Consider the following 15,090-nt stretch of genomic DNA (forward strand, 5'->3'; position numbering starts at 1 on the left):
GGATGTCCCCTCGGGGGATCCAGCCTTCCATGGGGGTGTAAGACCCTCCTATAGATGGTTAGATCCACTGTTAGTTAAAACGAGAACGGCAAAAAAATAGAGACGTACGAATACAGGTTTTAAACAGATAAAAATGATGAACGGTATGATCAAAAAAATGGTCAAAAAAATGGAAACGTCAAATGGACGAAAACAAACGGTATGAATATTAAACGTGTAGTTTTCAAAAAAAAACGAAACAAAAAAAATGGCAGTATACTCATGTAATTTGAGAGATTATTACCTGCATACACGCATCTAATGTTCTAAACTACATCAACATCAAACATTCATGCATATATCGTCCAAAATATAGCATCCAATATAAATTCCAAATTAAAACTTAATACACCATATTAAAAAAGACATGTTCAAAATACAAAAAAAAAAAAAAAAAACATCCATCCATATACATCAAGATGTCTAAAGAACTCAGTATCAATTATATAACAGGTCCAAAGATCAATGATAAAAAAAAAAAAAAAAATCAATGAGGAGGCATTAAACTATATGAAGTAGATTCTTCATCAGCTCCAGTGTCAGATGGTTCAAGTTCTCCGTATGTCTACTCAGGCCTCTCCATTTCAAGCTCAAAGTCTACTATAGTTAAGTCACCAAGATTGTCTAAATCAATAGGCCTTGAATCTTTATGTAGTTGGCTTTCATAGTTCTCCCCCATCATTGAGTTCATCCTGATGTACACCAAATCTTCTAGCATCTCTAGGGTTAATCTATTTCTTTTCTTTGTTTATACTACATCCCAAGCACTCCAATTACGCTCACAAGGAGAGGAACTACAAGGCTGGCTCAAGATTCTACAAGTAGTATTTTGAAGCACAGGAAATACATTGCCAACAAATTGCCACCAAATCCTTACAAATCAACATAAGTAAACAAATATAAGAATACTATATTTAATTAAAAAAATACAATAATAAACTAATTAACTAAGTCATTTACTTGGATGGTTAGTTTTTATCATTGTCTGCCCTGTCATATTGAACAACAATAGACTTTTCATGCGATAGTCAATGACTTCTTGCATGAATTGCTCACGATCTTCTAAAGGAACCATGATGTCCATAATAAATTATTGTGTATTCATAAATTTAGTTCCATCAATATCAAGTTGACCACCAAACATAATAGAAGGATTCAAAAGTGCACCAAAGATATGAACATGATGAATAATGTTCTTCTCTAACCTAAATTGAAACAAATCCATTATGGCTAAATACTTCCCTCCATCCTTCTCCACAAATATCCTCAATATTTCTTTTGCCTTTTCTGTTGCTTCATATAAGTAACCTGCAGTAACCATCTGAATCAACAAGGCGAAGAATACGAATAAGTTGCTCCATGAAAGCAACTTCCTTTGCCCCCTCCCAAAATGTATCTAATTGAATTATTCCAGCAGTTCTCACTGCCACTTCAGCTCTATTGAATTGAAAGGCTCTCCACTCAGATGATGCAACAAAAAACCTCAACTCATTCTCAACAACAATAAGAGACTGTAGCATAAAAAAATAAGTACCAAACCTTGTCTTGCAAGGCTGCTTGATATCTCTATTGTTGGTGAATTTCCTCATCAATGCTACGATACCTGTGTGCCTGTAACTATAATCCACTACAAGTTTTCCATCTTCTATAACTTCCCTCATCTATTTAACTTTTTTGTGAATATCTTTCAAAAGTAGATTAATCCCATGAGCAGCACAATTTGTTCTATATATATGACTCCATTTTTCAGCCAATATATTACCACAAGAACAAAAGTTATAACCATTATCTGAAATAAATTGCACAACATTGTTTGGTCCAACTTTTTCAATGACATTAGAAATTTCATTGAAAAAAAAATGTTGAAGTTAATCTATTTATAACGCACTCAATATATTGCAAAAACACAACACCCACAGGAGAGTAAGCAAGCACATTGATCCATGACCTCTTCTTTATGTCAGTCCAAGAATCGGACATAACTGTGCAACCTGTGATACCCCATGTCGCTTTTATGTTGCTAACATATTGCATGATTTCTGTTTTTTTTTTCAGCAATCAAACTGGTCCGAAGATTGCTATAATTAGGTACAACATAACTTGTACCATATACACCTGCACCCCTTAGCATCTCAATAAAAAAATTTGTCTAAATAACATTGCAGGAAATGTTATTATTGACAAAAAAAATTAGTTACCAATATGTCTAATGACTTCTTGTCTTGTTTAGTAGCCATCTCTACCATTGTGGGTTGATGTGTACTCCTAACCTTAGGCATAGAAGATGTGCTACTTGTGGAACCCATTCTACTTTCAAGAGTATCACTCCTTTTCTTAGCAGATCTACTCAAATTAAATTCTGCCAGGGCATCAACTTAAATGTGCTCAGGAACTTGGGTGCAAATTTGAACATCATGTCTAGATTGACAAGCTAAATGAGCCTTCACTCGTGTAACACACCCAGAATAATTAAGTCCACAATAGTTATATGTGAAACTGCCCAGACCACGTTGCTCTACATGTTCTCAACATTTATCCTTAGGTCTCACCATTTTGCTTACATTCAGGTAGCTCAACTTTGAAATACCTACATAATATAATTAAATATCCTTTCCAATCTCAACAAATAGAATAATTAATGTATTATGAATCAATTTACAACAAACCAAATCTAAACCAAACCAATGGAAAGATAGTACATAGGATAGTGGTACATTAAAAAAAAATGAATAAATGGATTATCATATATCACAATGGAAAGACAGGCCATTTTGCAACCTTGTGTGCCTGCTCTAATTCTGGTCAACCTTAAACCTAAAAATAGGGGTATGGAGTAGGGACAATCCTTTTAAACTGAGGGCATCCATTAGAGAAACAGTGGACGATGAGTAAAATTCCTTTCGACAAAATTAAATCATAAATTAGTAAATGAAAAGAAAAAGTGATGTAAAATGCCAACATTTCAATCTGTTGGGTTCAAAATTATAGTACCTTGAAAGTATGTCAGAAGCATCAAAATTATACCAAACATATACAAATAGAATAAATGTGTCGTATTCATATCGAATGTTGATAGTTTTGAAACATCAATCAAAATCATAGTGCAAGGAATGCAGCTTGGTCCAACATTATGGTCTAATCTGATCAGAAAATCAAATGGTATTGCGCATTATTGGTAGGGTATCGATTAGCCAATCATGCTATTAGTTGATCAATCGAACCATGATTTGTAGTTTTGGGGGCATTAGGTTTGTACAAGCCATGAAAAGTTTGTATTGTATTCAGGTTCATCATTGGGTAGATGCTTAGAAAATAGTGGTTTCAGTAACTCATTTCTAGAAGTTTCCAATACTTGAACACTACCCTATTTGGCTAGAAATGAGTAAATTTAAAAAAAAAATGAGGGAATGTTCAACTAAATTTTAAGGGCAGAGGTTCCTTCTGCAACTTATAATAGATAAAATAGAAAACCACAGGACAGTAAACATAAAGGAAACCTACAGAACATCAAGTGAGTGATACTAGCAATGATAGACATGAAGTAAACACAAAAGCAAATGTCAGAATTCAGGCATGGTAGGCCACGGTTGGAGATATAAGCTAGATGGAATTTCTTCTGAACAGTGAAGGAAGAAGAAGAAGAGGATATAATCAATAAGTATCCGTATCACTACCTATGGCAGAGTCCGCTACTCTGAGACTGCTGTCGACTAAGTGAGGACTGAGGAAGAGGTAGAAGAAGAGGGTTTCCTTCAATTGGCTACTGTCAACGCCCGAGTTTCGATGACCTGCTACTGCTACTATCGACGCCCAAGTTCCGACGACCTGCTACTATCGTCTTCTTCGATCGACTTGCGAGTTGCAAGTCTTGCGAATTACGACTTGTGAGTTGTCTCTTCTTCTTCTTTTCTCTGATTCTGAGGACCGACAGAGAAGAAGCTTTAGGAGGAAGACTCTGCTTGATATCTGATTTCTTCGATTGACCAACGGAGAAGAAGGGTTCAAAGGAAAACTCAGCTTGAGCGAATCCAGGTGACTGGATGAGATGAGAGCAACACAGAGATTGGAATTTGGGGAAAAAACCTTATCGTATAGGTTTTGACGTTTTGTTTTGTTTTGGTTTTTTTTTTTTTCTAATTAGTATGACAAAATTCTTATTTTGCCCTTAAAAAACGCATACATGTTTTAAACATACGTTTAAACCGTGTTTTAAACATTTTATTCGGCTGTTCCCTTTTTTTTGGCATTGCATAGAGGCCTACGACAAAACGCGTTTTAAACGGTTGCAGACGGCAACCGCGTTTTAAACACGCTTAAAACGCGTTTTAAATGGTAGCAAATGGCAACCGCGTTTTAAACATGTTTAAAACGTGTTTTAACTAATAGTGGTTAGATCACCTGAGGGGATGTCCCACCGAGGGGAACTAATCCAAACTCATAAAGATGGGTGGTGGGTCACAAGGGAAGGTAAAATAAGAAAGGGGTTTTCTTATTGATAATTTAATACCCATCAAGATATCAGAATTTAGACCTTTATTTTTTTGCTTTTTAGAATGACATAATTTTTTGCTAAAAAAGGGTAATATTGTCATTTATATGGTATACTTGCATGACAATGACAACATTTGATAATAACATAATTATATGTCACTCCTGACTTATTTTTGAAAATCATTTTACATCCATAAAAGTGTTAGACAATCCCAATCTCTATCGGAAAAAAATACCCTAAACCTAAGGCACCATGTCAATCTGAAAAACCTTTTTTTCTTTTTAATTATATAAGAACCAATTCGGTTTTATGCCAGGGAGATCAACAATAGAAGCCATTTATCTCCTAAGGAGACTTATGGAATTTTTTAGAGCCCACAAAAAGGATCTACAAATGGTCTTTATTGATCTAGAGAAAGCATACGATAGAGTCCTGAGAGAACTAATTTGGCATGTCCTTCAAAAGAAAGGTTAGATTAACTGTGTGAATATAATTAAGGACATGTACGAGAGAGCAGTGACGAGTGTGAAAATGAGAGATGGGCAATGTAACGAATTCCCGATCACAATTGGGTTACATCAAGGATCTCCTCTAAGGTCCTATCTGTTTGCACTCATTATGGATGACCTAACCAGGCACATCCAAGACTTAATCTTGTGGTGTTGGTTATTTATGAATGATATTGTGTTGATAGATGAAACTGTGGATGAGATTAATACTAAACTATAGCTATGGAGATCAAACTTGGAATGAAGAGTGTTGGGTAAATCCCACCTCCACACTCATGTTTTGGTGATAACAAACAAAAAGTGTAGCTACTAACCTTCTTGTTAGCATACTGATCGAATCGGGAGACGAAGAACACTAAAGTGAAGGACATCAACAAAACCAAGGTCAAAGCGATTAATGCTTTGGGGAAAGTCTCAAGAGTGAAGATAGATCGATGCATTAGAAAAGTCTCAAGAATGAAGACAAGAAGAATATATGCATATACAATTGTAAACACACACACATGCATACACATCGTAAAATGCATTTAGAGGACCCTAGGAAAATGACCAAAATACCCCTATATGTGTCCCAAAAAATTGGAAAAAGGTGGACCAAAGAACTGCCTTCAAACCCAACCTGGATTCACTTTCAGTGTAATCCAGATTAGGATTCTCAATTTGGATTGAGAATCCGGATTACATTGTCTATCAGAAATTGATAGACAGAGGCATTTGGCTTCAATCAAGTTGAATCCGGATGGGATCCGAAGATCCAGATTGAAAAATCTCCAATCCAGAGATCCGGATTAGGACAGAACTTAAAACATTCAATGGTTATAAATGGTTATTTTGACTCTAGATCAGGGCAAAATAGATCCGTTGGAGGATTTTTTTAAACACTCTCTTAGCTATAAAATACCCTCTCTTAGGTATGGTTTTAGACACCTCTCCACACAACCATTTGACACATTTGTGCATACAAGAAGTGAGCGTTTTATTGCAAAAAAAAGAGAAATTGAGAGTATAACTATAAGCTAAGAGTGAAAAGAGAAAGAAGAAGCTTCAAAGCATTTAAGCCATTTTCACTTGGATGCTTCAAGTGCAAGTTCTGAACATTCATTGCATTCATTCACTTGCACGATTATACAAGAGTATTTGTTCTATGCATCACAGGTAATATTGTTCAACTCTTGTAATTTTTATTTTCATCTCTACTTCCGGTTCTCTTACCGGTACTTAAGAGCGTATTGAGTGTTATTGCTTGGACTCAAGAGTGGGTTACACCTAACTCAAAACTAAGACGTTGTAAGTTGCTCTTGCTCAAACTCAAGAGTGGGTTACACTTGACTCGTAACTAAGACAGTTGTAAAGGCTTGTTTCTTGCCCGGTAAAAGAAACACATAGTGCAAATATCTCAAGGAGTATTAAGAAGAGTAGACGTAGACTTGATTATAAGCCGAACTACTATAAAATCCTTGTGTCTTGTCATTTTGATTCTGCACTTTAATTTCACATTTCGTCTAAGTTATGATAAATCAAAATATTATCAAGTACTCTCGAGAAAACCTATTCACCCCCCTCTAGGTGTTTCTAACATTTGGCTAGTATGGATTATGATATTAGCACTTATTTTTTGATTTTCTTTTGATGTTAAATCTTAACTTTGCTACATCTCTGTTTCTAAGCTGGCACTTATCAAGGGGGAGATATCCGATTGTGATCATTCTCTTTTATAAAGGGGGAGCTTGTTTAAAGCTATATCTTCCCACTTTTTGTTGATGGCCCAAGGGGAAGAGAATGATATTGCATTGATGCATATGGGGGAAAGGAAAAGATATTGATGGCTTTTCTTATAATTATTGATTGTATGCACATCAACACAATATTGTCTGTCATCACCAAAAAGGGGGAGATTGTTGGGAAAATCCCACCTCCACTCATGTTTTGGTGATAACAAAAAAAAAGTGTAGCTACTAACCTTCTTGTCAGCATATTGATCGAATCAGGAGATGAAGAACACTAAAGTGAAGGACATCAACAAAACCAAGATCAAGGTGATCAATGCTTTGGGGAAAGTCTCAAGAGTGAAGATCAATCAATGCATTGGAAAAGTCTCAAGAAGGAAGACTAGAAGAATAGATGCACATACAATTGTAAACACACACACTCATGCATACACATTGTAAAATGCATTTAGAGGACCCTATAAAAAGGACTAGAATACCCCAACAGGTGTCCCAAAAAATTAGAAAAAGGTGGACCAAAGAACTGCCTTCAAACCCAATCCAGATTCACTTTCAGTGTAATCCGGATCAGGATTCTCAATCTGGATTACACGGTCTATCAGAAATTGACAGACAGAGGCATCCGGATTCAGTCAAGTTGAATCTAGATGGGATTCGGAGATCCAGATCAATCCGGATTGAAAAATCTCCAATCCGAAGATCCGAATCAGGACAGAACTTAAAACACTCAACGGTCATAAATGGCTATTTTGACTCCGGATCAAGGAATCTGGATTAGGGCAAAATAGATCTGTTGGAGGATTTTTTAAACACTCTCTCACTCACTCTCTTGGCTATAAATACCCTCTCTTAGGCATGGTTTTAGACACCTCTCCACACAGCCATTTGACACATTTGTGCATACAAGAAGTGAGCATTATATTGCAAAAGAAAGAGAGATTGAGAGTATAGCTATAAGCTAAGAGTGAGAAGAGAAAGAAGAAGATTCAAAGCATTAAAGCCATTTTCACTTGGAAGCTTCAAGTGCAAGTCTGATCATTCATTGCGTTCATTCACTTGCACGATTACAGAAGAGTTTTTATTCTACGCATCACAGGTAATATTGTTTAACTCTTGTAATTTGCATTTTCATCTCTACTTTTGGTTCTCTTGCCTGTATGTAAGAGTGTATTGAGTTGCTCTTACTTGGACTCAAGAGTGGGTTACACTTGACTCGAAACTAAGATGTTGTAAGTTGCTCTTGCTCAAACTCAAGAGTGGGTTACACTTGACTCGTAACTAAAAGAGCTGTAAAGGCTTGTTTCTTGCCCGGTAAAAGAAACACATAGTGAAAATATCTCAAGGGGTATTAAGAGGAGTAAACGTAGACTTGATTATAAGTCGAACTACTATAAAATCCTTGTGTCTTGTCATTTTGATTCCACACTTTAATTTTTCATTTCGTCTAAGTTGTGATAATCAAAATATTGTCAAGTACTCTCGAGAAAACCTATTCACCCCCCTCTAAGTGTTTCTAACAAAGAGTTTTTAGGTTAAGCAGAACGAAGACATAATATATGATATGCCCCTTTAGTCAATCTAGAGGAGGGGAGGGAGTGGTGAAGCTTGGGGAATAGGAACTACCTCAGAGGGACTATTTTAAATACTTGGGATCTATCATTGACAAAGAGGGGGATACAGAGGATGATATTGCTCATAGGATTAAAGTGGGGTGGATGAAGTGGAGAGGTGCGTTGGGAGTATTATATGAAAAAAGAATACCTATTAAACTCAAGAAAAAATTTTATAGTATAGTTATAAGACCGGCTATGATTTATGGAGCAGAATGTTGGGCAGCCAAGGAGAGTAATGTGAATAAATTGAGTGTAGTTGAAATGAGAATGTTGAGAGGTATGTGCGGGAAGACCAGGATAGATAGGGTAAGAAATGAGAATATTAGATATGAAGTGGGGGGTTGCACCGATCCATGACAAACTTTGCAAGAGCCGATTGAGGTGGTATGGCCATGTCCAACGGAGACCTATAGAGGCCCCAATACGAAAGAGTGACCAGATTTATTGGGAAGGAGCTAGAAAAAGTAAGGGCAAACCTAAGATAACTATTAACGAAGTGGTTAGAAGAGATATGCAAATTGTAGGGCTAGACCCTAGTATGACTTCGGATAGAGTTTTATGGAGGACAAGAACCCATGTTACTGACTTCCTATAAGGGATGTTTCCATAATTCGTATCTATATTCTACGATACCCTCTCAACTTATCCCCATATTTTCTCCTTTTAAATTATCTTCTATACTTCTTTATTTTCTATTATTTTATAACATTGGATCCATGTAGCCAACCTCATTCAGTTGGGATAAGGTTATGTTTGTTGTTGTAAGTATCTTTACAATGTATGTTGGGACCCGTGTGGGATCCCCTATGTATGGAATCCAATGTACTCCTTTCCCTATAAAAGGGCTTTATGTTAATGAAAGCGGATCATCGAATCCTTGTGTGAAAGTCCAGTCCGAAAAATGGTATCAGAGCCTTGTTCTTCCTTTTCTGTCTAAACTCCTCGTCTGGCCATCCCTCTTGTCTGGATTGAACCTGCTGTAGCTAAAGATACAGTCTAGGCCACGCCCTTTTGCAAGTAATCCCTGCTTATGGTTCTTACTGGCAGAAAAAGATCCTTGAGCGTTGTGGGCTTTCAGGCTAAGGATGTCGTTCAGTGCCCTGTTTGGCTCGGGTTGCTTTGAAGTTAGGTATTATGATCAGGGGGGTTCTTGATCGGCCTCGACTAGCTGTATCTTTACCTGCTTCAGTTTCTCCAGTAGGTGGTGTTGGTTCAGATCTGGTTTTTGCCAAACCTAAACTCTCTTTACATTAATGGCTTCTCCTTCCCCTTCTTCTTCTCTGTTTTCCCCTCCTCGTCATTCCTCTTCTACTCGTTCTTCTTCTTCCTCTTTAGATTACCTCTATGAGTTATCTTATGTCCATAATGATCAAATCATCCCTGCTACTCCTACTTCTCTTCTTAACCCTTATACCGTCTTCCCTAAAACCCCTACTCAGTCCAGGTGGACTGCTCTTCTTTGACCTAAGAAGACTCCTCCTTTGAAAGAGTTGGTACAAGCTTCTCGTTTTGATCAACTTCAGGTCTCTGCTATTGATAAAGAGCAACTATTTACCCTTGAGATACCTTCGGATCTCATACCTCAATGGATCCAACAAGGATATACTCACCTCCATTTAGGAGCCATCAAGTTTGCTCTCTCTTTCCATGGTAGAAAAGGCCTTCCAGTGGTTTCTAGAGTCGCTCTGCTTGATAGTCGGTTCTTACTGTATCAACATGCCGTAATTTCCACCGTCCAAACCACCTTGAATGCAAGAACAGTGTTTCTAACGTTGTATCCTAACTTTAATATCCCCCTTTCTGACCCTCTTCTCTCCACTGCCCTGAAATTCCAGATTCACATTGCTGGTGTTCCCCAGAATGTTATTAGTAGGCCTGCCACTTTGCACTATCAGATGGCTTATCGTCTGCAAAATCATGCATTTGATCTTCTAACTGGCCATTCTGAAGATGCGTTGTTCATCACCATGGACTCTACCCAAGTCCCTTGCTGTACCTATGTTCCACGACAAATTTCTAATGACGAACTTCTTCGTCTCCTTCCCTCTTCTTGGGTTACAGCCTATAAACAACAGGTCTCAGCCTCTCAGCCATAAGCCCATCCTGAACCAATCCAGTCTACGGATCTTGAATATATCACTCATCCTAGCGGTGAAGTCAAAATCCGTTTTCTTGCCCCTCGACCCCGTCCCTCTACCTTTCCAACTTCCTTTGGAATGATTCAAGAAAAAATTCTTATCAAATCTTTTGACACTACAGGCAATCCAATTTACTTCTTTCAAGATCCAGTTACTGGTCATAAATATTTTGACCTCTGTGATTGTGATGCTTGCCTACAAGATTCTGAGGATGAATTTCCCTCTCAATGTTCTTCTCAACGAAAGTCTACCCAGCACCAATTACAAGAACGCTATGAGGTGGGAGATCCTTCTGTTGGACCCCTGAGTACTGAATCAAAATACCCTTTCTTTGTCAAGTATGGTACTCTCAAGACTTCTCCTACATCTTCTTTCTCTCCTTGTAAACCTCTCCCAAAACCTGATTTACCTCCTCCAGTCACTCCTCCCTATTGTATGTATACTCCAGGTTCTTCCTCTTGTTCTCCTCTTAAATCATTTCCTGGTCTTCATGATTCTGGTCCTGATGTTCATGGTATCTGACAAATTTGGAAGGTTAAACCCTCAGTTCAAGCCACAAGACGTTCTGAACCTATCTCCCCTGCTGAAACAGCTTTAAATTGGCAGGCAGAAAATGCTATAGTCTAGAACTAGTACCTTGAAAGGATATTGGCTCAGACTCAACAAACTCATGGTACCTTGTCCCATCATGATCATCTCCTTCAATCTCTCCGAAGAGAAATTGATTAGGTCCACCTTGAACTTGCTAGAATTACTTCTAGTGTTGCTGATACCACTTCAGCTTTTGCCCTTATTGGAAAAAAAGAAAAGCATTTCAGGTACATTAAAGCTCAGCTTCACCAAATGCAACAACAACAACCTCGTGCTTCCTCTTTTGCCTCTTCTCATCGGCAACAGAAACCACTGACAGTAACGGTTCCAAGCTTTGTTCCTCAAGATCCTTTTGCAATATATGCCTCTCCTGCACCACCACCTGTTGTTTCTTCTTCAAGGACCTTTCCTACAGAAGAATTAAAAGAACTTCAACGACAACAACGTGCTCTTCCCAAAAGAACACGCGTAGCCAGAGGACATGTCCACAGTCGACTTCCTCCAGCATGGACATCCACTACTGCACTTATGGATCTTAGTGATTATGAAGAATTTGCAGATGCCCTGCCAGCACCTCCACCTTCATTTACCCCTTATCCCATGCCAGTCTCATATCCTACACCTCCACCCCCTAACCCATATGTACCACCTCCGGTTCCCCCGGCCGCTACCTCTGCCCCTGTGACTGCTACACCGCCAAAATCTATCCATACCATCATATCCCCTCTTGAAAACCCTCTATATGAGTATCTTACAACCCTTACTATCTCAGATCCAACCCCCCTTCCTTCTTTCATAAATGAAGGACCTCATCCTACTGCCCCTCATGTTTCTGAGATGGATGATAATCCTAAAGTTCAGAATCCAGATACACCTAGACAGCCACCAGTACCGCCTACCCCTTTTACCCCATATCAAAACCAGGACCCTAAACAATTTTTTACCTTAGATGATATTCCTGTTTCCAAGTGGGCATCTCGGATTGCTGATTTTTTTATGCATGGATTAATGCTGAACTACTTCATGAAAGAGCTTCATCCGTCATTGTCTTGTCCGAATTTGTTACAAGACTCCAAGGCAAACTCAGGGAATGGTATTTAGCTCTTGGTCCTTATAGACAACAGCAGATTGTACAGCTTACTGAGAGTCAGTTTGTTACCACTCTCTATCAAGAGTTTCTTGGTCCAGTCTCAAATGATCTCTCAAAGGCCCGTGATGAATTTCTCCAGATGAAGTGTTGTTCTCTTCTTCCTTCAGATCTTGACAAACATTTCTCCAGAATGACCGACCGATTTCATAAAATTGGTGGTATTGATGATGAGAATTTAAAGCAAGTCTTTTTAAACTCTCTCCCAGAACCTCTTGGCGCAGATACACAGCAGTTTCTGAAGAACCAGAATATTCCATTAGCTTCCTGTACTATTGGTTCTCTCTACAGCTATGCTCTTACTGCCCTTGATAAGCTTTGCAATATAAAAAAGGTCTGGAAGGATTTGCAAGATCGTTCTGATAAAGTCTCCTCTGCCTGTGATACATCTTATCTCAAAATTAAGTGCAAAGGTGACAAATCTTGTGACTGTGCTACTAAGAAGCCGTCTCATCACCAACGGTTTCCTCTTTTCTCTCCCAAAAGGAAATCCCAATTCAAAAAGAAGAAGTTCGCTTTTCATTCTCCAAAGAAAACATGGCGATTCCTCCAAAAAAAGCAAATTAGAGGAAAAAACAAGTTCTCTGCTTGTTATGTTTGTGGAAAAAATGGCCATTTTGCAAAAAATTGTCCTCTGTTTCGAAAGAAAGACAAAGTTCTACACATGCTATCTTCTCTCCACCAGGATGATCTTCAAGATGCTGACCTTGAGTCTTTATATTCTCTTGATGAAACTCCTACAGACCTCTCTCTTTTTGCAATAGATTTCCCTTATACAGACTCAGACCTAGAGTCTTCTCTCTCCGAGTCCAAAGAATCTGATCCCCTCTACCAGGTAATACCTTTTCTTCCCTCTGCCCAACCTACTGCTCAGTCTCCTTTCCTCCAAAGTCAGCCAGTTTCTCTTCCCTATGTCTCTGTCAAAATACTTCCTAATCCATATGCTAAACCTATACACCTAATAGCTTTCCTAGACATTGGAGCTGCTACAACCATCCTAAATCCAAAGGTTCTCCCTACACCTTTCTGGAAACCTCAAGAACCACCTTTACATTTTCTTGCAACCAATGGTGAAATCTTCCACATCACCTTTGTGTCTCGACACCCTATCAAAATCCAACTTTTCCCCACTTTGTCAATAACCCATACAGTCCTAGGAACCCATTTTCCAGGCAAAGACCACATCATCGGTTTTGATATTCTTCACCATCTTCCTCTCCGATGGACACCCCAAGGTCTTGTCTATAAGCAACAACTTCTCCCTTGGTCCCCTATTTCTAACTTCTTTCTTCCAGGTACCTCCCTCTTTGAAGAAATTAAAGCACATATTCTCTCCACATCTTGTGCAGAATCTCATTCGGATCTTCTTACAAAGTGTTCTCACCCTTTATGGTAGAACCTTGATTTCTTCATTACACTTCCTTTCAAGAAAAATGAAGATATCAATCCGACAAAAGCTAGCCATCCAGGCCTCAATCCAAAACATCTTTCCTTGGCTATTCAAGAGATTCAACAACTCCAGTCTCAAGGACTTTTGGAACCAACCTTCTCTCCATGGGCATGCCAGGCATTTTATGTTAACAAAAGAACAGAACAAATTCGTGGAAAATTGAGAATGGTGATTAATTATCGGCCTTTAAATTTCTTTTTGGCTGATGACAGGTTTCCTCTCCCAACACGTCCAGCGTTACTTCTTCAGTTAGCCCATGCTACTGTGTTCTCCAAGTTTGACCTCGAAGCAGGTTTCTGGCAACTTGAAATTGTTCCCAAAGACAGACCAAAGATAGTTTTTTGCATTTCAGGCTACCATATGCAATGGACAGTCATGCCTTTTGGTCTCAAGACAGCACCATCTATCTTCCAGAGAGCTATGATGAAGATCTTTGCTCCCATCCAAGACCATGCTCTTATATACATTGATGATATTCTTCTCTTCTCCAACACAGAAGCAGCCCATCTTCAGCTTCTCCAACACTTTCATCAAATTGTTCAACAATATGGTCTTATGCTCTCCCCCAAGAAGATACAAATTGGCGTCCCTTCTATTGATTTTCTTGGTGTTACTATCTCTAAAGGACAATATCATCTGCAACAGCATATTGCAACTTCCTTGAAGTAATTTTCAGATGGTCCTCTCACCAAAAATCAAGTTTAACAATTTATTGGGATCATCAAATATATGATAGAGTTTCTTCCACAACAGATCATACATACTTCTTTGCTACATCAGCTTTTGCGTAAGAATGCTCCTCTATGGTCTGTTGTTCACACATCAGCTATACAAGCTTTAAAGAAACTCTCTGAGCACCTCCCCACACTTTAGATTCCATCTTCTGGAAAAAGAATCTTACAAATAGATGCCAACGACACTCACTGGGGTGCAGTTCTTCTTGAAGAACAGCCTTCCACAGTTACAAGAATTGTTTGCGATTACAAAAGTGGATCCTTCAAACCCTCTGAGGCTCGTTATCACTCTACATTTAAAGAGATTATAGCAGTCAAACGTGGCATAGAGAAGTTCCAATTCCATTTAATTGGCTATCAGTTCCTAGTCGAACTTGACATGTCCAGTTTCCCACGGATGCTTGAATTTCGCCAGAAACATCTCCCTCAGGCACAACTTCTCCGATGGGCTCAGTGGTTCTCCCAATGGTCTTTTGATGTTAAACATATTAAAGGAAAAGACAATGTTTTGGCAGACTTCCTCTCCCGACCAAGCTCAACCTTTGCCATTATCCCTTTACTTTTCCCCATAACCCCTGGAGCCTCTACCTCCCAACCTCCACTACCACCAGGTCATAACCTTTGTTGTTCCCTTCCTCCAGCCCTTCCCC

The sequence above is a fragment of the Macadamia integrifolia genome, unplaced genomic scaffold (genome assembly GCF_013358625.1).
Source record: "Macadamia integrifolia cultivar HAES 741 unplaced genomic scaffold, SCU_Mint_v3 scaffold401, whole genome shotgun sequence".
Taxonomy (NCBI): domain Eukaryota; kingdom Viridiplantae; phylum Streptophyta; class Magnoliopsida; order Proteales; family Proteaceae; genus Macadamia; species Macadamia integrifolia.